The following is a 24,514-nucleotide window of genomic DNA, read 5'->3' on the forward strand; positions in this document are numbered from 1 at the left end:
AACAGACTCTTACCGTATGATCCGGAAACTGATCTCCTTGGTATTTACTCAAATGAGTTGAAAATGTATGTCTAGACAAAAAAGCTGCACACAACTGTTTATACCAGCTTTATTTGTAAATGCCAAAATTTGGAAGTAACCAAGATGTCCTTCAGCAAGTGAATGTGTAACTGCTACATCCAGGCAATGGAATGTTATTCAGCACTAAAAAGAAATGAGCCATTAAGCCATGAAAAGATAGAGGAAACTCAAATGCAGATTACTAAGTGAAAGAAGTCAATCTGAAAGGTTACATACTATATGATTCCAACTATATGACATTCTGGATAAGGCAAAGCTACGGAGACAGGATTGGGACTACTGAGACAGCAAAATGTTGCCTAGGGTTAAGGAGAAAGAAGGGATGAACAGGCAGAGCAGAGAGGATTTTCAGAGCAGTGGAACTACTCTGTACGATACTATAATGGTAGATATACGACATTACACATTTGCTAAAATCCATGGAACGTACAACACCAAGAGTGACCTCTAATGTAAACTGAGGACTGTGCGTGATAACAATGCATCAGTGTAGGTTCATCGATTGTAATAAATGTACCACTCTGGTGCAGGACGCTGAAACCGGGGGAGGCTGTGCATATGGGAGGACAGGGGATACATGGGAAATCTCACTACCTTCTGCTCAATTTTGTTGTGAACTTGAAACTACTCTTAAAAAATAAAGTCTACCTTTTTAAAAAAGGTATATCCAAAACTTTTATAAAGTATGTTGAGTTTTTTCACTCACTGTTATGATGGTCAAGGAGAATTAGTAAGTTTTATAATAGTATTTCATTGTATATACCATACTTTTGTATATCATCTCAATGATTTTCTCAATCACCTTCAAAGCAGATAGGTTAGGAATCATTACAGTTACTTTAAAAAATATATTAACATCAGCCCAAACTCACAGAGCTAGTAAGTAATGGTTAAGTATTTTGAGTCAAAATTCAGCACACCACTGCCTCACTATTAATTTCCTCATTCGCTACAAGGCAGCCAGATGTGCTTTAAAAGGGACAGGCCTTAAAACCAGATATATGTGGGTCCAAAATCCCGGCTCTGTTTTTTAATAGCTATGATTCTAGACGCATTCATTCATTTCTTCACTCACCTATCTTCATTCATCTATCCATCTGTCCATGGGGAGTGAGGGGGGCACCTTATCAATTTACTTATTTCTTGTGCCAGTTTACTCAGTATGCAAATGAGGACAGCAACAACATATATGAACAATACATATCCATATTTGTCGAATTTCTATAAATAGAAGGCAACCAATAGAAAAAATGCGCTATGTACATTCAGAGAAAAAATCCAAACGCCTATTAACTTTGAAAAAAATGGTCAACATCACTAGTTATCCAGGAAATGCAAGTTAAAACAATGTAATTTTCCCCTATCAGATTTCTTTTAATAAAAAAAATCACAAGTATTGGCAAGGATATAGGAAACAAGATCGCTCTTGGCATTATTAGGGGAAGTGCAGCCACTTTGGAGAGCACTTTGGCAGCAAAAGCTAAAAGTGTAAATTCCTATGACTTAGTGAATCCCTTCTGAGTAATTTGCCGCAGAGAAGGTTTGACACAGGTGCATGTTTACTTTACCTTGTTTTGTTTTCTAATAATACAAGTCCTAGTATTCAATTGACCCTCAATAATTGTTGAATCTCCGCAACAAAGATTTAATGATGCATTCATTTTTGGCCAAGGAGGCAAGAGAAGAAACTGCAGGCAGTAATAGTATTTGGAAAAGCAGAGGTATTCAAGAAAAGGGCAATTTAAGAAAACTCTAAGTATTCGTTGTAGGCTGATTAACGACCTCAAAGGTATCAGGTCCTAATCCCTGGAACCTGTAAATGTTACCTTATTTGGAAAATGGGTCTTTGCAGGTGTTATTAAATTAAGGCTTTTGAGATGGGGAGACAATCGTCGATTACCCAGTGGGCCCTAAATGCCATCACAAGTGTCCCTGTAAGACAGAAGCACTAGATTTGACATACACAGTGAAGATGAAGCAAAGAGATTTGAAGACGCTGGCCTAGAAGCCTCGAGTGGAGCAACGGACTGCAGCAGTCCCAGAAGCTGAAGAGGCTAGAAGAGCTAGAAGAGGCGGGAACAGCTTCTTCTCTAGAAGGAGGGAGCTCAGCCCTGGCAACACCTTGATTTCAGCCCAGTAATGCTGATTCCAACTTTTAGCTTCTATTAACTATGAGACTAAATTCCTGTTGTTTTAAGCCACCAAATTTGTGGCATGACAGCAGCTCTAGAAAACACTGTACCTCACTGCCACTGCCCTGTGTGCCACGCTAAGTGGTTTAGACATTATCCAGATCTCTGAAGACCCATTCAGATTTTTATGCAAGTGAATGGGATAATCAGATCTGTTTCATAATGTTAAATCTAGTGCCAATGTTTAGAATGTATTGATGGAAAAAAACTAGAAACAGGAAGATGTATCAGAACCAAAAATCCAGACAGAAAATAAAGCTCTAGATCACCAGATATTTGAGGGGAAAAAATCACAGTGAGAGATGAAAACAGAAAGTGTGTGTGAGGGGCGTATGAAATGGAGATAGACAATGTAGGAAACACTTTAAATATGCATATGTAATTAATATTCTCAAAGGGATGAAAGAGACCATCTTGTTGATGAAACAAGAATAGTATGGTATACAGAAGGACTGAAAATAAGAAAAAGCTCTTGGAAGTTAGTAACACCTGAAAATAAAAGTCAACAGATGTATTAGAAAATGAGGTTGGGAATATTTTCCCAGAAAGGAAAGCAAAAGCAATGAAGTAGAGAACAGGAGGTTAAAAAGTTTTTGTTTTTCTAATTGGGTGTCAAATTAATCCCAAAGACCAAGTTCCACTAAAAGGAGTTTTAGAAAGAAAGAACAAAGAGAATGAAGAGGTAAAAATTACTGAAGTATTCTGCAATAAGATATCCCAGAGCTGATGAACACTAGTCTTCAAATTGAAAGGGCCTGCTGAGTACTGAGCGGATAAATGGGGGGGAAAAAATTAACTGAACTCTCAACACAGCCTTGTGAATTCTCAGAGCACCAGGTATAAGAATACCCTAAAAGCTTCCAAAAAACAAAAACCAGGTCACTTACAAATAAGGTGATTCTATAATTAATCAACAAAGAAGGATATTTTTGGGAATAAAAGCATGTACTATTATAAGATAAATTTGAAGGTATTCCAGACAAACCAGGATGTATAGCCACCCTTCCTATAAAGGAATAAGAATCATACTGGCAGCAGATGTCTCCACAGTACTGGACGCTAGAAGGCTATGAACAATGCCTTCAGACTTTTTTTTTTTTTTTTGCGGTACGTGGGCCTCTCACTGTTGTGGCCTCTCCCATTGCGGAGCACAGGCTCCGGACGCGCAGGCTCAGCGGCCATGGCTCACGGGCCCAGCCGCTCCGCGGCATGTGGGATCCTCCCGGACCAGGGCACGAACCCGTGTCCCCTGCATGGGCAGGTGGACTCTCAACCACTGCGCCACCAGAGAAGCCCTGCCTTACAGACTTTTGAGGGAAATTTTAATCCAGAACTCTACTCCCATCTACATTCCTGTTCAACTGCAGGTAGAATAAAGACGTTTTCAGACACGCACGGACTCAGAAAATTTAATTCCACAAACACACTCTGCCAAGAAATTACTTTAAGAAGTCTTCCACCGTGTGCGTACACTCTTTTGATAAAAGTTAGAGATAATTTTTAAGCCAGCATCGGTCTAAGTTTTGTAATCTATTTCATAAGAGCTATATCCCACAGCTTAAGTAAGGGGTTAGTCCCACAAGACTGTTCCCCACTTGGTAGTTACAAGTCTCCGGCCGGCTATAAATAGGGATTCCCACAAACCCCTCCTCAGGTTCAATAACTTACTAGGATGGCTCAAAGAACTCAGGAACACTCTTTACTTATGTTTTCCAGTTCATTATAAAGCATACAACTCAGAAACAGACAAACGGAAGAGATGCACAGGGCAAGGGATGGGGAGGAAGGTATGCAGCAGAGCTTCCAAACCCTCTCCAGGTGTGCCGCCTCCCCAGCACCTGGACAGAAATGCTCACCGTCCCGGAAGCTTACTGAATATCCCCTTGTTCAAGAGTTTTTATAAAGCTCAGTCTCCAGCCCCCTCACTCCTTGCAAGAGGTCGGTGAGTAGGGCTGAAAGTTCAAACCTCTAATCACTTGGTCCTTCTGGTGACCAGCTCCATCCTGAGATGCTCTAGGGACTCCATCCTAAGTCACTTCATTAGCGTAAACTAGGGTGTGATCCAAAGGAGCTTTTATGAATAAAAGGTACTCCTAACAATCAAGAAATTCCAAGGGTCTCAGGAGCTCTGTGTCAAGAGTGGGGACAAAAACCTTATATATCTCTTGTATTATACTACAGAACTCTATTATTATCATTATTTATATTAACAGTTTAAGTGGGACAGAAAGGTGTAATCATGTCAGTATATGTTTTAAGTATTTAAGAAAAATAAATATTATTAACTTTTGCCAAAACAGCTAATTTCTCCCTCCCCCAACCCCTACCTCTGGTCAGCTACCAATCTGTTCTCTGTATCTATGACCTTAGCTTTTGTTTGTTTATTTGTTTGTTTGAAGATTCCACATAAAAGAGAGATCACATGGTGTCTATCTTTCTCTGAGTTATTTCACTTGGTATAATGCCCTCAAGGTCCATCCATTTTGTCAAAAATGGCAGGATTTCATTCTTTTTAATGCCTAATATTCCACTGTGTATATATATGTCTTCTTTATCCATTCCTCCACTGATGGACACCTTAAGTTGTTTCCATATCTTGGCTATTATAAATAGTGCTGCAGTGAACATGGGGATGCACATATCTTTTTGAATCAGTGTTTTCAGTTTCTTCAGATAAATATCCAGGAGTGGAACTGCTGAATTATATGTTAGTTCTATTCTCAATGTTTTGAGGAACTTCCATACTGTTTTCCATACTGGATGCACTGATTTACATCCCCATCAATAGTGCACAAGGGTTCCCTTTTCTCCACATCCTTGTCAACACTGTTATTTCTTGTCTATTTGATAACTGTCATTCTAGCAGGTATGAGGAGATCTCTCATTGTGGTTTTGATTTGCAATTCCCTGATGAATGATGATGTAGAGCATTTTTTCACTCATCTGTTGGCCATCTGTATGTCTTTGGAAAAATATCTACTTGGACCTTCTGTCCATTTTTCAATCGGTTTTTGTGGTTGTGTTGGTTTTTGTTTTGTTTTGTTTCTGCTGTTCAGTTGTATCAGTTTATATATTCTGGATATTAGCCCCTTATCTGATAGATGATTTGCAAATATTTTCTCCCATTAAACAGGCTGCCTTTTTTGTTGATGTTTCCCTTGCTGTGCAAAAGTTTTTTAGTTTAATGTAGTCCCACCTGTTTATTTTTGCTTCTGCTGCTTTTGCTTTTGGTGGCAGATTCAAAAACTTATCACCAAGACCTGTCAAGGAGTTTACCACCTATGTTTTCTTCTAGGAGCTTTATGGCTTCAGGTCTTACACTCAAGTCTTTAATCCATTTTGAGTTAATTTTTGTTTACGGTATAAGATAGTGGGTCCAGTTTTATTCTTTTGCATGTGGCTGCCCAATTTCCCCATCACCGTCAATTATTAAAAGGAACTTCTTACTCAGAAACAAAAGAAAACTTCAACTTAATAAAAGCATATCAGAAACCAATAGCAAACATCAGACTCAAATTTACATTAAAGTCAGGAATTAAGACAAGGAGGCCAGTTGTGACTATAATTATTTAACACTGTTAAAAAGGCTCTAGCCCTGTAGTCATCAGCCACATGGAGCTACTTAACACTTGAAGTGTGGCTTGTCCAAATTGAGATGTGCTCTAAATGTAAAATACGCATGGACTTGCAAAGACTTAGTATGAAGAAAATGTAAAACATCTCATTAATCATTTTTATATTGATTATATGTTGAATATACTTGATTAAATAAAATGTATTAAAGTTACCTGTTTCTTCTTAAGATACCTACTAGAAATTTAAACTACTACAGATATGGTTCGCATTTGTGGCTCTAATTGCATTTCTTATGGACAGCACTGCAGTCTAGACAATGCAATGATGAAAAAAAGAAATGAGGAATAGGAATACTGGAAAAGGAGACACACAATAATCACTGTTTGCAGATAATTAATGTCTGACAAGAAAATCCAAAAGAATCATCTGAAAATTATCCAACCAGAGAGGAAGTTCATTAAGATATCTGGATACTAGGTAGACAACAAAAACCAATCATTTTCCTATACAGTAGTAATAACCAGTTAGAAAATAAAAAGGAAAAAGATTTTATATATGTGTGTGTGTGTGTGTGTGTGTGTATATATATATATATATATATACACTACTACTGATAGACACTAAAAGACTTGCATACATGGAAAGACAGACTAGGTCCCAGGTAGAAAGGATAACTATAACTCCACCAAAATTAACCTATAAACCAAATACAATCCCAATCAAAATCCTACTAGGACTTTGTCAATTCTGTATGGCTAGTTGATATACTAGTTCCAAGGTTTATCTAGAAGAAACATTTTAAGATTAACTAAGAAAATCTGAAAACAAGAATACTTAGCCCATACCAGCCTATTAGATGCCAAAACTAACACTAACTGTTCTGGTACAGAATTGTAAAAACTAGAAATAGTCATGGGACATTTACACTTAATGATGGTGGCGTTTCAGATCAATGAGTGAAGGATAGATTATTCAATAAATTAAACAGCATCAAAGTAAAACCAGAATTGAGCCAATGGCTGAATGTGAGTCCTAGAAAGATGAGGAACACATCCCTGAAACAATCAGCCTAGCAATACCTCTTCCACAGCTCCCATGTCCCAGAAAGGATTTGTTCCTAAGTCTTTTTTCTCATTATAAAACCATCTCCAGTGCTATCACGGTAGCCTACACAGCCCACACTGCCTGGCCTACAGCTCTGTTGGGAAGAGAAGCACTGGTTTCGTTTGAACTACGCCACTTCACGCCCATCTCTACCCCAGCTGACTATGGCAAACACAGGCATCCACAGGGATCCAGGAGCCTATGACCAGTGAGGCCTGTAACGAAAGCACTGATGTGTTGGTTCACTAATATTCTCTCTAGAACCCGGAACTGGGATTGAATTAAAAGAATTTGATAGAATTAAAAGAAACTAAAAGGCCTGCCAAAGTAAACTCATTCTTTAAGATTCAGCTGAAGCCTCCATGTGAAGGCCTCCCTGGTCCCACAGACAAGCGCTAACTCAATCCCTCTGTGCCCCATTTCCACCCTCCACTCCTGCCTGACACACAGAGGCATGAAGGGGCAGAGAATAAGGAATCACAAGTAGCTTGAGATAGATGGAACACAGGAAATTGGGGGAAGGTAGAAATGAAAATGGAATAGAGGAATATGTTGCAGAGACAGGTTTTAATAAGCAAGGCACTTGACCAAATTTGTTTTTTCAGAATGACTACTTGGGTCAACAAACAGAACAAACCACAAAAGATTCCCGGTATGTAGTCATTACAATAGCCCAAGAAAGGATGACGAGGTCCAGGGTTTAGGGCAGTAGATACAGAAGTACGAGGACCAACCGGAGAGACTTCTCTGAGGTAATAGGATGTGGTGAGATGTGAAGATTCATCTTTGAAGATTAAAGTCAACACTTCTGGAATATTGGATGACTTGCAATAGATATGAGGAATACAGGAAGAAGAACAGATACATATGAGTACCTGAGTATAGGGTAGGATATTAAGTCTGGGGAAATGGCCAGAAAAGATAGTCACAATACTGTCAGAAATACAAGACTGGGCTCCAGACAGAACTGAAGATGTAGATTTTAGAATCATCACTGACTCCAACCATGTTAGAGTTGAAACCATGGAATCCCTCAAAAATAGTATACTCAGTCATAAGATAAAAGGATTAAAGACAGTTATTATAAAAGCCAGCTAGAAGGGTAAAGAAACCAAGAGCGTGTCCTAGAAGCCAAAGGCAGACATAAGGGTCAATGAGGGCACGGTCAAGAGTGTCAAAGGCTACAAGTGGTTATGATATTAAAGTACAACAAGCAGCTGGCCTGGCCCGAGACAATCCATCGCACTTTCTTGCTTTCTTTACCACATAATTTTTAAATTATAACTATACCTATTACTCAACCAGTGAGCTACTCAAATGCATATCAAAAGCAAGTCTACTCTTTCAGAATTCCTGAGCTCCCACTAATAAGCGTACACTGGTCATTTTGATGTCAGGTTTTTGGCCTTCCAAAATTTTTCTGGTAGTATGCTCAAATCTTTCAATTCAATTTAATGAACATTTACTGAGTATCTCATGTTCATTGTTGCGCTAGGTGACAGGGATGCAGAGATGGATTCTAACAACAAATATGAGTATCTTCTATGTGCTGGGCACTGGACGTGCATCAGTAAATAACAAGTATCCCTGTCCTCAGAGATGCTTACTTTCTACGTTAAACAGCTACTCTCCCTTAAAGGAGCCCAAAAGAAACACATTATGTTTTAGACTTATCTAAAAAGAAAAGAGAGCAAATACATTTATTTCATAAAGCAATTTGAAATTGAGAGCATGAAACACAAAACTGTAATTAATCACCTATAGTTAACAAGCCTGTCCTCTGGCATCATACAATATAAACAAACATTATGTTAGCCAGCTCTCAGTTATCTGTGGGTAAACTACCCATGCATATCAAGAGCAATTCCCTAACACTGACTCACTTTTCTGGGTTATGTCCCACCCAAATTTCTACCATGTAATCTTCTAACACTGAGATAATTTAAGAATATACAGTTTAAAACTTTCACAAAGTAACTCAAATCATTACCCATGCCAGATTTACTATGTCTACCATTTTTCAAATGAACTTGCAGAGACGTGCTCCCTCAATCTGATACCCTTCATTTCCCAGAGCCAAATAACCCAAGTTCTTCAACCCCATCCCCAATTCATCTATATATAATGCTGCCCCCAAACTAATAAGCCTCCGAGCATGGGCCTAGCTTTTATCTACTAGCTCAGGGTCTCTAAACTTTAGGATCACAACAAGCCCCTTTTGGTAAAACTGCTGGCATTCCAAACATGTGTACCTTTAACATTGTACATATGTGTTATTGTTCTAGCATACTATAAACACCACAAATCATGCATAAAATATAGACTTTTTTTTTTTAATTCTAACGTTTTCTTCCAGCACTGCAGAGATGACTTGCATGCACACCCCGGAGCACACGTATGCTGCAAGACAGAGACCATCCTTATCTTAAAGAAATTGACGCTTGGAGGTAATCTGCTGTGGTTGCAAAACTAAAATGAGGTGGAGTCAGATTTGGGAATTCAAGCGCCAATGTGGTCGTAAAGCTCAAGCCCTGCACCGCTCCCCTCTATCAGGCCAATCTCACCCCTTATACCTGGGGTCCCATGAGCTCCCCTCTCTGACCTCACACCTCACTCCCAACCAGCCACTACCTCTCACAACCCTCCCACCTCAAGATGTTGGAGAAAACAGGTATTCTTTTTATGCCTCAGAAAGTGATTTACAAATAAACATTTTGAATTTCTAAGGAGAATACTATGCAGGAGAGTCTCAACAGGCATCAGGTTAGAAGTCAGGCCTAGTTTCAGAGTCAATGATGAATACAAATTCCTAGACTCTAACACATTAGCAATGTGGAAAGTTTCAGTACGGAAGGAAAATGACTTACGGAAGTATTGTGAATATGTAACAAATAATAATTCCGTGTATTATGGTCCATGTGGTATAATTGCAATTAATGTCAAGTACAGTTCTAAGATTAATTCATTCTGGTTCATTCTGGTTTTCCATGGAACTAAAATTAACTCCTTACTTCATTTTAGAAAGAACTCGACTACCCCAAGCTTCCCCCAAACAGGAGGTAATAAGTTCAGAGATCAAGTCAGTTTCCAAAGAGAAGAGAAAGATTTCTGATTGTTTTAATGTTACAGTAAAAAAAAAAAAGCCAAAGTCAGGGTCCAGAATGAGGATCACTTCAATCCTGATGAAAGTAAAATAAGTAAAAATAAGAAACTTCTCTGGTTGAAGTAGGAATTTTTCATAATTCTGGCCAAAGTGATAACTGAGTATTTTATAACCTAGAAATAGCAATGCAGAAAAATGAACTGTTTTATGCCTACAATACCAATTTAGAAGATAATATTCTAAAGGTTACACCTATGCAGCAGCCAGTGTAGTTAGTATCTAATAAAATCCATACAAATACCCCAGTGAATTACAAGTAGTAAACACATAAGCAAACACAGAGGGGGAAACACACACAAAGCTAACTGATGAAGTTTCAAAGAAGCCTAAGAAAGAAACGTGGCAGAAATAGAAAAAGTCCTAAACCAAGAAAAAGGAAGAGGTGGAAAGGGAGGTAAAAGAAAAAGAGCACCGATGGAGAAGCAGCTCACAACAGCGTTGAGCAAGGTTTACAGACAAGGAAACTGAGCTCCACAAAGGCTAAACGGCATGGGCAGTGCCACACTGACAGTCAAGCAGCAGGGTTAGAAACAACTCGGGCCAGACCCTGAATGCTCCTCCTGTAACAACTCAGAGCCCACATGGTTCTCTTCACTTGCTGGCTGCCCAGTGTCCCTTCCTATTCCTACTACCTTCCATTCATTCAACAATTACAGCTGACCCTTGAACACGGGGTTTAGGGGCGCCAACCTTCCATACAGTCAAAAATCCGGATATAATTTTATAGTCAGTCCTCTATACCCACAGTTCCACATCCAGGGATTCAACCAACTTTGGATTGTGTAGTGCTGTAGTACACATTTAGTGGGGGGGGAAAAAAAATCCACAAGTAAGTGGACCCACACAGTTCAAACCCATGTTGTTCAGGGGTCAACTGTACTTCCTGAGTTGAAGGAATCAATAAATAAATGAGTCTTAGGCAAGGTCTTTAACTGTCTCTGTCCTCCAAATCTCTGGTGTTCTTGCTTCTCCGCAGGGATGTGACTTATCCTCACAGCTTCTCTAGTCCCCCGGAACAAGTGATTTCTCAATTTTATTTGTCAACCTTGCTCTTCCCCAACTGCCCTGGACATCCCCATTTGAGTTCCTCTACCTCAAACTCAACTATTTTTTCAAATCCAATCTTGCTCAGCTGACTCTTGGCTACCCTGGCCAACATGACCTCTCTGACCTCTCTGACCTCTGTACTGCTCACTCAACATTAACCACATCCTTTATGTATCTTGAACACTCTCATCCTTAAGGAATTAGTATTCCTTAGTCCCCTTTAAGTGATGTATGCTTTTTACTTATATGATGGGTTTGGTCACATGCTGGACTCAGAATACCTTGTTATTTCTTACCAAAAAACTGCTTCTGAAAGACAGAAAAAATCAAAATACAACAAAAACAAGAAACAAAGAGGCACAAGGAAACTTTTGGATGTGATCAATATGCCTATTACCTTGATTGTGGAGATGGCTGCCCAGGTGTATGCATGTCCAAACTCAAATTGTATACATTAAATATGTGCAGATTTTTATATATCAATGAAAGGACAGAGAAAGGAGGAAAGAGAAAAAAAGAATAGAGAAGAAAGAAAAGAGGAAAAAAGAGAAGACAGAGGGAGGCAGAGAAATAACTAACAACTAATATATGGGTCAATCGTGTACCCTAAACTACTATCTGTCATCTCCCTCAATCCTTGTGATAGCCCTGCAAAGTAAGAACATCTTTATGTTACAGAAATTGAAATGGAAGGCTGAGAAAGGTTAAGGAATCAGATCAAATTTACACAGCAAGTTTTACCCACATATATGGCAATGATTCCTTCGCCACTCAACACAAAGTTGATGACCTAAAATAGTATATTTAGAAATGCTACCCGAACCATTATCGAGGTCATATTCAAAAGATGTTTAAAACTAATACGAAGATTCTTAAGTTACCCAACTGAGAAGTACACCATGTCAACCTACTTTCAAGGTGCTTTATAGACACTTCCAGAAAACTAAAGCACAAGGTAAATCCTAAATTATTGACGTTAAAATATAACAAAATCTACTTAATGTCCCTCAGTTTACAGTTTACTATTTACAATATCTCTTCCCAATCTCCATTAACCAGAGGTTACAATACATTAGACATTTCCTTGAAGTGTATTTGTCTATGTAAGGATAACGCTGCTTCAAAAGGTAAGGCAATAACAAAAAGTGAGTGGATGAACTTAGAAAATACTGTATATTCTAAAAATAAATAAATTTAAAATAGTTAATATTTACTGAGTGCTGACTATGTGCCAGGAACTTACCTCATATAAATCCTGACAACAATATATAGCAGATTTTCTTATTATCCGTTTTGTACAGAAGAAATTGAGGCACAGAGAGGTTAAATAAGCTGCTCAAGATCACAAAACTAATAAGCCAGAATTCAATTCCAAGAAAACTTAACTCCAAGTCCATGTCCCTACCCACCAAAATTACAATGGAAAAAGGCACATTTTAGAGGAAAATTCTTAAACAAGCTCTCAAATACAGAATTGGCTAAATCAAAAGTAGATTTATAAAAATTTCCCAAAAGGAAGGACACATGTGAATTATCCCTACAGTCATTTATGGAATTTAAAATGAAACAATATTAGATATATATCTGCAAAATTATCTACTAAGAACAAAAAGGGAAATAAAAATGAAAGTAAAACAATTTTAAAGTAAATTAGCTAAACTGAGATGTACCCACAGTCATGAAACTCAACTGATGGAACCACATAGATTAAGTGATATTGATTGAAAAAAAAGGATGCTGCATAAGAATACATACAATGCCATCTATATCAAGTTTAAAAATACATAAAACAATACTGTACACTGTTTAGGGATACATCCATATGTAGTAAAATTGCAGAGCAATGGATATGAATAACGAACACCAAATTCAGATTAGTGGTTAACTGGAGGATTTGGGGGAAGGAAGTGGGTTTCTTTAACTGGATTAAATAGTACGAAATATTTCTCAGACATACAGAAAGCAGGTCTCCTTTCTTTTTTTTCTTAAGAAAGAAAAGGAAAAAAATGGAATTAGCAGATTACAGAACCCAAAATTGCTTTATATTCCTGATCCAAAAAATGCTAAAAGGGCAATGTTAATGATTCCTATGTAAGAATGTTAAAGGAGAATGTATCCTGATGTATTTACGTTCAAGTTCAAGAAGAAAATTTTAGTTAAATTCTCTCAATTTAGTTTGTTACTCCTCACATTCTCCTCTGTAAAAACAGGGCTTTTATGGGGGGGGGGGGAGAGGTAAGTTATGTGTAATAAAAATAGATAAACTGTCATCACAGCTCCTTCCAAGTATAATCATGCCTTCAGAGGTATATATGAACTTCAAACCAAGCTGTCACCCCAGAGAGGAGGTGCAGCGCCTGGGCCTTGGACTCTGGAACCTAACTACCTGGGATGAGGTACAGCACACACTTGGGCAAATCACTTAAGCTCCCTGTGCCTCAATTTCCTCATGTGTGAAATAAGAATGATAAAAAAAAAAAAACTATCTCATAAAATTGAGAAGAAAATCAGAACAGCACCTGGCCAGAGGAAATACTGTAAAGGTATTGGCTATCATCTTTATTCCAAAGACCATTAGTATAGAAAAAGAAAAACCAGGCTTTGTATCAGAAAAATATTATCTAAGTGTGATTACTTTCCAAATTAAATAAAGGATAGAAAAGCTGACCATGACATGACAAACAAATGGGAAGCTTTTTATAGCAAGATAAGGTTTTTATTTTTCTAACATTCCTTAGTATTGTTATACCACCTCCAATGTGTACATATCTGTGTACACACACACCTGGTACAGATTCAAGGTGAAACATTCTATTCCGTCTCCCTTGTTCACTTAGCAAAAAGTCCAGTTTGTTGTAGAAAACTGGGCTACCACCTCCACCGTAAAGTCTCCCCTTTTTCCTGCCCTGTTCTGTCTGAGCTATACCAGACAGGAGCTATGGTATACCTCCTGCCCTGAGCTATACCATACAGTAATGCATCTCTTCTTATACCTTCTTCCCTTACACCATATAATGTTCACACTTTCCTTTCATGAATTCTGAGTTCTTCGAGAGCAGGGACGATCTCTCTTTTTTTTCTTTTTCTAAATTATTTATTTATAAGTGAATTTTTTAATTTATTCTTCATTGCTGCGTGGGCTTTCTCTAGTTGCAGCAAGCGGGGGCTACTCTTCGTTGCGGTGAGCGGACTTCTCATTGTGGTGGCTCTCTTTGTTGTGGAGCACGGGTTCTAGGTGCGCGGGCTCAGTTGTTGTGGCTCGTGGGCTCTACAGCACAGGCTCAGCAGTTGTGGCGCACGGGCTTAGTTGTTCCACGGCATGTGGGATCTTCCCAGACCAGGGCTCGAACCCACGTCCCCTGCACTGGCAGGCGGATTCTTAACCACTGCCGCCAGAGAAGCCCAGGGACAATCTCTTAATCATTTTCAAATTCCCAGTGTCTTGCAAGATACATACTAAAGAAATACATGAGCAAATAAATCATTGCCCCTATATATCCTCGTAATACCTTCACAAACAAATAGGGAACTATAGTTGGAGGCAATTTATCCAAAACATTGGTTACTTAGGTATCTTCAGTTCAAAATAAAAATTAGCAGATCCATTAAGCCCACTGAATCATCCAATAATTCTTTACTCCTCCAAATGGGAAACATGAGAAGTAAACATATTTCAGTAAAAACAGCAGTTAAGATTTTAAATAAAAAGAATTTAGGCATTTAAAATGTCAGGAAGACAGAAGCAGTGCGAAAACTATTATGAAACTAAAAATAGCACATAAGAAAGAAATCACAAGATTTAATGTTTATATTGTCCCCTTCTTCAGAAAAGAAATAAACTATAATCAGAAGTCAGATGAAAGTATATACCATATTAAGGTGGATAAAAATCGAGATTAAGTCACATGTTAAATCAATTTCACACAATGCTTTGTAGTGAGGTTTTCTAAAAAGACTATGTCATGAGTCGGCAAATATTGGGCTGATTTTTCGGAATTCAACAGTTCTTGGCAATTTTCTGGAAATTGCTCAGGGCTCCATAATATGGTACTGACTCCTGTCAGGTGGTTACAGGCCCATCTTCTCTTACTATAGAAGAGGTGTCCCTCCTCCCAGCTAAGGCACAGGGCTCACGTGCTTTGGATCCCATGCCCTCCCATCTTCTCACGAACTTTGCACAAACAAGTAACACTTTTCTCATCTATATTCGACCTCCCCCCTCAACAGACACCCTCCCTTCAGCATTTAAATATGCTAAAAATCAGAACTCGCGGAAGCAGTTTCCGATTCTTGCTGTCTCCATTTTCCCCATCTTCTACTTACTTCTGCTCCCCATCCTACCCCTACCACCACATCAGTATCTCCTGCCAAGGTCACCCATGACCTCCCAGTTGCTAAATACAACAGATGATACTCAATTTTCCTCACAGGGGCGTTCCACAGTATTGACAGCTTCCCCCTTGGCAGCAGGGACACCTGCTTCTGGCGGTCCTCACACCTCCCTGGCCACTACTCCTGTTTCCTTTGCAAGCTCAGCCTCCTATACCCAGCTCCATCCCTGGCCTCTTCCTGTTCTCTTTCTAGTCTCTCCACTGGCAATCTCTAAACTGATAGCGTCAAAATGGTATATGAGTAATCACTCAACATCTCCTTCTCCCAACCCATATACTACTATTAATCACCAGGTCTGGCAATTTTGCCTCTAAATCTCCATTTTCTCAATATTTCTGCTAATGATATAAGGCTCTTAAGAGGATCAAATAAGCTAAAATGATAGTACTTTAAAAAGGAAAAGAAACTTTAATCTGAGTATTAGTATTCATTAAATTGAAGTCTCCTCGAAAGCAACGACTTTACAAGTTCATCTTTTTATTTATTCCACATTGTACACCTAGCACGGTACTTTGCATGCAGACGGCATTCAGTAAATGTACTGCAATGAACTATTTGTATTGGCTTAATACATGTTCAACTGAAATAGTCACACATTTAATGGCTTATATTTCCCAAATCATGTCATCATTTGTCTCCTAAGAGGTGAGAATTTTAAGTTAAATCACTCTGTAAAGTGTAAACTACACCGGATACTTCCGATAATTATACTACTACTTATCTAAAGTTAGAAAAAACTGCCTAGCTTTCCTGAAAACATCCAAATCCCATCCTCAGGTCCAAATCTCACATAAGTTTCTTGCTTCCCAACTGTTCATCCAAAAGGGGAAAGTTTAAGTATTACAGGAATATTTAAGCTTTAAGTACCCCAAAGGCAGGGAGAATGACTTCCTGAAAAAATTCCCTCTCACTTTCATATCTTGCAATGTGAGCTGGAGTGACATTCTGAGTAGAAACAGACATTGAAATTAAAAGAATACTGTTGCTTAAAAGTTCTCTAACTCTTGCTTTATGTACTTTTAATTACAGCCTCAGAATGCAAGATGGTCATCTAGTAATATCTCACCATAACAATTCAAAAATCTCCCCAGAAGAAAATACAGTCTCTTCAAAAAGTGGTGTTGGGAAAGCTAGACACCTATGTGTAAAACAACAAAATCTGAACATTCCCTCAAACCATATACAAAAACAAACTCCAAATGGTTTAAAGATCTGCATATAAAACACGACACCATAAAACTCCTAGAAGAGAACATAGGCAAAACATTCTTTGACGTAAATCGTAGCAATATTGTCTTAAATCAGTCTCCCAAGGGAAATGAAATAAAAGCAAAAATAAACAAATGAGACCTAATCAAACATAAAAGTTTTGCACAGCAAAAGAAACCATAAACAAAATGAAAAGACGACCTATGAGAGAAATAGCTGCAAATGATGCGATTGACAAAGAGTTAATATTCCAACTATGCAAACAGCTCATACAACTCAATATCAAAAAAAACTCAAACCACCCAATCAGAAAGTGGGCAGAAGTCCTAAACAGACATTTCTCCAAAGAAGACACACAGATGGCTAACAGGCACATGAAAAGATCCTCAACATCACTAATTATTAAAGAAAATACAAATCCAAACAAACCACAATGAGGTATCACCTCACACCTGTCAGAATGGCTACTATCAAAAGTCTACATATAATAAATGCTGAACGAGAAAAGGGAACCCTCCTACACTGTTGGTGGGAATGTAATTTGGTGTAGCCACTATGGGAAACAGTATTCAGGTACTTTAAAAGACTAAAAATAGAATCACCATATGATCCAGTAATTCCACTCCAGAAAGGATGAAAAGTCTAATTCAAAATGAACATTTGGGTACATGTATATTAGCAGCACTATTTACAATGGCCAAGACATGGAAGCAACACAAGTGCCCATCAACAGACAATTGGCTTAAGAAGATGTGATGTGTATATGCGTGTGTGTGTGTGTGTGTTTATAATATTACTCAGCCATAAAAAAGAATGAAATATTGCCATTTGCAGCAACATGGATGGACCTAGAGAATATTAAGCTTAGTGAAAAAAGTCAGACAGAAAAAGACAAATACTATATGATATCACTTGTATGTGGAATCTAAAAAATAATACAAATGAATATATATACAAAACAGAAACAGACTCACAGACACAGAAAACAAACATGGTCACCAAAGGGGAAAGGGAGGAGGGGAGGGACAAATTAGTAGTACGGGATTAACAGATACAAACTACTATACGTAAAATAGATAAGCAACAAGGATGTACTGTATAACACAGGGAATTATACCCAATATCTTGTAATAACCTATAATGGAATATAATCTGTCAAAGAAAAAGAAAGAGAAATAAGTAAAATTAAATAAAAGTAATTTGAGAGGTAAAGAGATGCCAGTGAGGGCTTCCCTGGTGCCGCAGTGGTTGAGAGTCCGCCTGCCGACGCAGGGGACACAAGTTCGTGCCCCGGTCCGGGAGGATCCCACGTGCCACAGAGCGGCTGGGCCCGTGAGCTATGGCCACTGAGCCTGCGCGTCCGGAGTCTGTGCTCCGCAACGGGAGAGGCCACGACAGTGAGAGGCCCGCATACCACCAAAAAAAAAAAAAAAAAAAAGAGATGCCAGTGAAAATGTTCCCTTTCCAGATCCTGAATTTTAAGTCTGATCAATTTTCTTTCTACCGTACTGATACTGGGCAATCTTAATTTAAACAAAACTGGAATCGCTGGAAAATGACATATAGTTTATTTTACATATTCGTATATTTATTTTCTTAGTGTTCCATACCACTCTTAAAAATTATTAGAAGTAAACTCATAAAAGATAAATTTTAAAATTAGTATTTAATATTAGAGAAGACTAAAATAACATGAATGCAAAATGCCAGCTGGTATCATGGACTCAATCCTGGAACAGAAAAAAGGGCATTAGTGGAAAAACTGGTGATATCTGAATAAAGTCTATAGTTAAGAGGATAATATCAATATTAAATTCTTGTTTTGACAAATGAACCAAGGTTATGTGACACGTTAATATAAGAGCAGGGGAGCTGGGTTATGGTATACAGGAATATTCCATATTTGCAACTTTTATGTGAATCTCAAATCATCCCAAAATAAAAAGTTTAAAAATATATATATAGTACCCAGTCTAGTCAACAAGCACTACTGGTCACCAACCATCTAAGGGGAAAAACAAAAAAGCCTCCCTAGACTAGGTTTCCATCTAAATCACAATCCTCTATATAATATTTGTTCACACACTACTTGTCCTTCATTACACATTACACATATAATTTGTAATTATATATTATTTGTATGAGATTTGCTTCGTTTGTTTCCTCCGTAAAGGCAAAGCTCACACCAGTTCTGTTCACTGCTGCATTCTTAGCACTTTACATGGTGCCTGACATAGAATAGGAATTAAAGGCTCTAAGTGAGCAATTAATTGAAAGAGGAATGGTTAATTTAAGCAGAACCAGACAGCAGAGGAGCACATAAGCAATGAGAAAAATGTTGGGGCTTTAAGATCTGACTTCCCAAACCAGACAGGGATTGCTCCTTCCCATCCCTCCTTCCTTCCTTCTTTCCTTCAAGGACATGACTCAGAATATTTCAGCTTTAAATCAACCAGCGCAAACATCTTACAAACCCAGTAACTGAGACCCAAAGACACTAGGTGACCCATACATCCAGTGGATCTCTGCTCTACACCCAACACTGCCCTCCTACAGAAGCAACTCTTTCTATAGAAAAAGAGAGAAACCAGGAAAAGTCTAAAGGGAAAATGCCAGAGTGACTAAAGAAGCCTTACTCATTCCTAAGGGTGAGAAGTGCATGGGGAGACGCCAGAACACAAAAGAAAAGAATAAAGTCTGTGCAGCACACTCCTGTGTCACACCTCCGCCCTGTAATAACCTACTAATACACTTTCAGGAGCACCTCAGCAGCACCCTTCAACTCTCGGAACTAATCTGGGGAAACAAAAAAGGTTATCATCAAACTACAGCTCTCCTGGCCACTCAAACAAAAATCCACGGTGACAACTATTCAGCCAGCCACCAAGGAGTGGCAGCATACTATAGTGCTTAGATGTGAAAGCTCTGGATTTTCAGACAGGCGGATCTGAATCCCAGCTTCTCCTCTTACTGGCTGTGATCTGGGGGCAAGTTAATATATCCAAACGGCAGTTTCTCCAGCTGTAAAATGGGAATAACCGCCACCCTAGTGGGTTGTTAACAGTTTCAGAGATACTATACAGAAAGCTCTTAGCACAACACCTGCAATAAATGTCAGCTGTTTGTCATCTTATTCGGCTATAATCACTTTCACGAGGCCTATTCTCTCTAACGTCCATATAATTTCAAAGACGTTGTTCTACCCTATTTTTGAAGGGCCATATACACAATAGCTTCGAGCACATTTTCTAAATCCAGCCTGGACAAACCAGTTCTATGTCTCTGGGCCTCAGGTTCCTCATCTGTGAAACGGGCCGGATCATCCCTACCCCACTGGGCTGCTGGTAGTGAGCACTCTCTCAGTGTTACACATTCCACTACTGCTGTATAATTAAAACGCACCTAGGGAAAATAAACCTTCAACTCCCAACCCCAAAACAACAGTATTCATCCCCGCCCCATCACCACCGGTCGTGGCCTGAACAAATACCAAAGTCGACCCATCTCACATCCCCAATATCTCCTCACACCCCGCAGCAACCCACCCCCCCAGTGTGGGTTTCCGAAACCGCAGGGCTCAGTTTCCTCCCAGCGACGGCGTCAGAGCCGGGCTAGTGAAAGCTGCCAATCCCCCAGGTCACCCCGCCCCCAAAGCGCCGGGAGAGACCCCGCGCAGCCTTCCTCCCCCGAACAGCGCGGCCGCCCGGGCTGCGGTTCCCCCAGCTCACGTGGGCCCTTCGGCCCGGGCGCCACCTCACCCGCTTCCCGGACCCCACGGGCGCGCCTCCCACACACGCCGCGAGCCGGCCCCAGAGCCCGCACCGCCAGCGCGCACACCCTCGGCGCCGGGCTCGGCGGCCACGTCGAGGAGCCGGGGCCTCCAGGCCGGCCGCGTCCCTCCCCCAGTCCCGGGCTGCCCTCGGGCCCAGCCCGGCCGCACGCGGAGGCCCCGCCGCCAACACGGCCCCGCCGCTCCCCACAGGCGCTGCACTCACCGCGACGCCGGAGCTCCGGTTCCTCCGGCCCATGCAGGCCTGGCTGTGCCCCCAGAGCATTCACGCCCCGGACCGCCTCCTGGGGACCCTGACGCAGCCTCCGCGAGTCGCACTGCGAGAGGGAGGCGGTCGGCTGCCCGGTGAGCTGCCGCGCCGACTCGTCTCAGCCCCAGCACTCGCGACAAGCGTAGCGTAGCGCCCCAGCGCCTGCAGACCAGCGTCTGTTGAGCCGAACCGCCCAGGACGCGCGCCCCCGGCCGGCGCTCGTTGCATATGCAGAGAGGCAGCAGCCCATTGGCCCGCGGGCGGTGGCGCGTGCGGGGCTGGGCCTATCGAATTCCGGCCGGGAGCGCGGCGTGGGCGGCCGGGGGCGGGGCGGGGTTACTATGGGTCATTCGCCCGAGCCGGGGCGGACGGGACCCAGCCGCAGCCGGCGCGGGGCGGGGACAGGTCGGCGGGGAGGGACGGGACCAATGCGGCCGGGGGAGGGGAGGGGAGCCAGTCTGTGCGGCCACGACATGGGCGGAGATGGGGCGGGGCCGGCCGGGTCTGCAGGAGGGCAGTTCCTGGGGTAAAAGACCACCGCCTTGTCTCCCGAAAAAAGAACTAGAAAACGCAGATACTGCTGTAATGCATAAATCTTAATATAGTTCAGGAAAAAAAATGCGCGTTATTATTTTCATTCTTAATTGGATTACGTGTTTCGTTCTTGCACAAATGTGTCAGATTTTGTAAAATAAAATGATTTTTGGAAATGTCTGAAGCGAGAGGGTCTCAAAAATTCAAAGCATGTTTCTTTATTGTCTCTTGTTTTGGCCTTACCGAACCCAGCAAATAACCCATCTCCCCTCAGTGCACTCACTACTTATACCAGATTGATATTTGTTTTCAAGTGATAAAGTTGACCCCAAATTATTGTCTTTGGACGTTCTTTTTATGAAGCTAAAAGTGTTCCTGTATTTTAAAGTTTGCCATTATATTTCACTTTAGACACTACAAAAAGGAAAAAAACATAGAGTGCAGGTAGACTGCCTTACTGCAAGCAAACGAACCAAAACACAAATGACTAAAACAACAAGTACAATACACTGTAAGAAAGATGGCTTTCATTACCCAAGCAGCAGTGGGATTGAGCTTTTTTTTTCTTTAATCCAACATATTATTTAGTTGGTCTGTGGACAAAGTTACAACATTAAGTCAGATTTGATACCACAGGAAATAAAACATTTGGAGGGGTTTATTTTGTTTTGAAGTAATGAAGGAGCTAGAAATAGCTACTTGAATAGTAAACTTCGATGCTATGCAAAACTTGTCTTTAAGTAGGTGAAAGGTGACGTTCATGAGCCAGCCTCAGGCTAAAGCAGGGGCTCACTTCCCAAGAGAATCTCAAAATCCGTGAAGCCGCCTGAACTTGAGCTGGGTGGAGTGATGAGGCTGAGAGCAAAGAAATCTCACTCACCTTGGGCCCCAGGCCAGTTTAACTACCTAAAGGAAAGGATACCTGATTCAGGCAACCTGCTCTTCTGCTAGAAAAATAGGTTAATTTGCTCGCTAATCTTTCGAAGTGCTGTCAAAGGTTAACATCCTGAAGATAAATAGAATGCAAAATTTCTTATCTGAAAAGATTGCCACCATTCTGCATGCTGAGGGAAGTATACCTTAAAAGTGGTAGTTCCAGAACCAGGAAAAGCCTCTAGCAAAATAAGTAATTTACAAGGGAGGAATCTTTTTTTCCATCAATAAGCATAAAGCAGACTAGTAGAATTCCAGCAACATCTTAACATCTTCATTATCTCGTTCTGTACGTGTGTGTGTATGATATATATATTTTAAAGGAAAATACTCCTTGGACTCAAAATTCTAAATTCCCATCTTGTTTGCTTAGGGTAAACAGAAATGTAATGTTTCCAGTCTCTAAGATGTTCTGTTTTTAAAATAAAATAATATATGCACAGTTGCTTTTCTTTTATTCAGGATTTCAGTATATTTTTACTTAGAGCTTTTGAGGGAATTATGGAATTTGGCTGCATTTCCCTTCTTTTTAGAAAAACTCAATTCAGAAACTATAATGGCCAACTGAATGAAAACATCCAACAGTTCCTTTTACAGTTTTGTTATTTCTCCCAATTACAAGGCTATTGAGAGGAGATATGTTTGTAATTTTCATGAATACCTAATGATCTGTCTCATGTGAAGGGTCATAGAAATAGTTTGTGCTCCTATAGCAAACTATATACTACTAGCATTTTCCATAATCATTATAAGGTAAAACCAGGACCAGCTGATGTTTAAAAGTTTAACAGAAACTTTTTGTTCTTTCATTTCTGGTGGATTGGGAAGGGAAGACCGTGATTGAGGTAGCATACTATACTATATTTTTGAGTTAAGATGGCGCTGGCCTCAAGGAGCAGAACATCCAACAAAAACCAACTTAAATTACATCATTTATTTACCTCACTTAAAGATAACTCAAGAGGCAGGACAAGTCCACGACTGGTCCAGGGACTCTGCTAGGTCACTGAGGACCTCAGCTTTTACATCTTTCACTCTGGCTTTATCCTTAGACCATGATAGTCACAGATGGACGCCACAGTTTCAAGTGTCACATGAAGACACAACAGCATCTGGCCAAAGAATAGGGCCTAAATGCCGCTTCTCATCAAGGAGGAAACCCTTTCTCAGAAAGCTAACAACTGACCGCTCCTCAAGTCCTAGTGGCCGGATTGGGTCACGTCATTTCCTAGCTGCAAGAGAAACCAGGAAATGCCAGCATTTTTGGCCTTTCTAGTGGAAGGTGGACACCATCAACACAGAAGCAGCCATAGGAAGGAATAATGTGGGAAGCCCAATTCAGAAGTGTCCACCGTGGGTATCACTGGAAATTACTCACCTCTGACTAGAAGTGGCTTAAACAATAAAACCATCTGTTATCTCACTTAAAAGGTCCAGAGGAAGGCAATTCTAGGGTTTCTTCAAAGGGCTCACTGGTGTCATCAGAACCCAGCTCCTTCTATCTCTTTACTCTGCCATTCTCAGTCTTCATGTTCTGTCTCTTCCTGGTTACAGAGTGGCTGCAACTGCTCCAAACGTTATCTTTACACAATACTACATCCAAAGCCAGAAGGGGAAATTGGCTTCTCCGACATGTCAGTATGTGTTTATTATGGCACTGCATCTTCCCAAGGTGTATTCAGCCCACTTCCCCTAAACCAATCACTAGCAAATGAAAATACCCTGATAAGCTTAGCTCAATCATAGATCATCCACTAGGGCTGGGAGAGGATGTTCTAGCAACTGGGGACAGAGCATCATTTGACCTTTGGTTCAAAGCCTATGCCATATTTTGAAGCACAGGGCCCCACCCCAAAAGAGCATCATCTACAAGCTGACTCCTTAGCTGGGCCTTTAAGAGACCTTTAAGAGTTCTATCAGGCCGCATGTATATGGTAATATCCATGGATCCTATAGTCACATGCCCATTGCTGCTACTGTGCAGGAAAATGAGTTTCTTGGTTGCAGATCAGTGTTATGCAAGATTCCATGAAGGCAAAGCCGATACTCTGTGGGGCCTCAGGTTGTAGTGCTAGCAAGACTTAGTAGGCAGGATTGGCAGAACTGTGCCTGGGTTATGTATCAACCCTAATAGGGACAAATTACTGCCTTACACTCTGGTAGGGAGAAAGCCCTGAGATGGAGATTCACAGGCGCCATCAGCAAATCCTGGACGTGTGACTGCTGAGGGGATATGTTCAGGG

At 40.4% G+C, this 24,514-nt stretch overlaps 1 protein-coding gene across 4 annotated transcripts in view; it reads right to left on the reverse strand.

Moving 5' to 3' along the window:
* Window positions 1-20,995, reverse strand: part of ACSL3 (acyl-CoA synthetase long chain family member 3) — an 82,396-nt gene extending 61,401 nt beyond the window's left edge. For all 4 annotated transcript variants that reach the window (XM_067740421.1, XM_067740423.1, XM_067740419.1 and 1 more), the window contains exon 1: window positions 20,760-20,995. The gene's annotated coding sequence lies outside the window, so the exon portion shown is untranslated. The remainder of the gene's footprint in view (window positions 1-20,759) is intronic.
* Window positions 20,996-24,514: the final 3,519 nt, after the last annotated feature.

Source organism: Pseudorca crassidens, chromosome 6 (genome assembly GCF_039906515.1).
Source record: "Pseudorca crassidens isolate mPseCra1 chromosome 6, mPseCra1.hap1, whole genome shotgun sequence".
Lineage (NCBI taxonomy): Eukaryota > Metazoa > Chordata > Mammalia > Artiodactyla > Delphinidae > Pseudorca > Pseudorca crassidens.